We start from the raw sequence: 1,541 nt of genomic DNA, 5'->3' as shown, positions 1-1,541 counted from the left end.
GCCTCCCAAGTAGCTGGGACCACAGGCGCCCGCCACAACGCCCAGCCATTTCTTGGCTGCAGCTGTCATTGTTGTTTGGTGGGTCCGGGCTGGGGATTCGAACCCACCACCTTAGGTGTACGTGGCTGATGCCTTAGCCGGTCGAGCTATAGGCGCCGAGCCCAAACTCCTCACTTTGAATACAAGTCAAAAATAGATAAGGACTCTGAAAGAGGGCACTGAGTGTTTTAAGAAGTTTTACCTGTGGTCCAGAAACAAAATATGTTAGGTTTCTGTCATTATGTTTGTGGCACTATGGAGATCAAAGGAGAGGCCAAAAGTCAGAATTCTGAGAAATAGTCTAGGGAGATCAAGAGGCTTAACATCCACTTCTACTAAATTTCAGAATATTTAAAATGATCTGTAAACACTTAGAAGGAAGAAAAGCAAAAAGTGCCATTTATACTTGTCTCTAGTTAAGTACAGGGCTTACACAAGTCTTTCCCAGTGCAGTGGCATGCAGTAAGTGCTAAATATTTTTTAAACTATATTTATAAACATCCTTAAAAGGGATGCCAGCAACTTGGAGCATATCCAGTGATGGACGAGGAAGGTAACAAGGAGTCTAAGGTGAGAATCATTAAAAGAATCACATTTATTAAGCCTGAGAGAAAAGATGAGGTTAATGGCATGATACCTTTCTTCAAAAGTCAATGTGACTTTGAAATGGAAGTTATATTAGAATCAGTCTTCCAGTAGCAGAACTGACCTGTGGAAGAAGTTTAAGAGGGGAGAATAGGGAACTTTCTGATTTACTTTATCTATAACAAACATTTCTCAAGCATCTATTCTATGCTATGCAGTGTGCTAGATGCTGAGGTTCAGAAGTACGTGGGACATGCAAGCAGTTCTCAAAGTATTTTAAATGGAAAAAAAGAAGCCAAAAACTACAAAGTTAAAATGAACAAAGTGTGATAAAGGAATGTAAAGTGTGTGTGAATCGAATACAGAGGATGTGATAGTTAATTCATTTCAATGTGTTTAGTCACTCAATGGGCTACCTGGAAAGATAGTGAGGTCCACGACAGAGAGGGCATAGAGGCTAAGTCTGGATTGGATTCAGATGCATTTGGAAGTACATAATAAACATAATTGTGTAAACATAACTAAATTTGAAACAATAAGATCTAAGATGACTATTTCCAAGAATGTGTTTTCTTAATGCATTTCGTTTCAAAACAACATGGACCATTATAAAAATATTATATTAATATTAATATATTTAAAATATATTAAATATTATCAATTATAATATTTAATTTATAAATATTAATATTAAACTAATAATAATTTTAAAATAATATTTAAAAAACAATTTTCTTGTCCATCTTTTGGTCTGAGTTGTCAATGTATGAGCTAAACCTGGAATAGACAAACTCTGGACCATGGGTCAAATCCAGCTGGATGCCTAGTTTTATAAATAAAGTTGTGTTAGAACACAGTAATTCACGTATTGTCTATGACTGTTTCACACTACAAGGGCACTTTTTTTTTTTTTTTTT

The sequence above is a fragment of the Otolemur garnettii genome, unplaced genomic scaffold (genome assembly GCF_000181295.1).
Source record: "Otolemur garnettii isolate 467f Iridium unplaced genomic scaffold, OtoGar3 scaffold00001, whole genome shotgun sequence".
Taxonomy (NCBI): Eukaryota; Metazoa; Chordata; class Mammalia; order Primates; family Galagidae; genus Otolemur; species Otolemur garnettii.
This window is presented reverse-complemented; position numbering follows the sequence as displayed.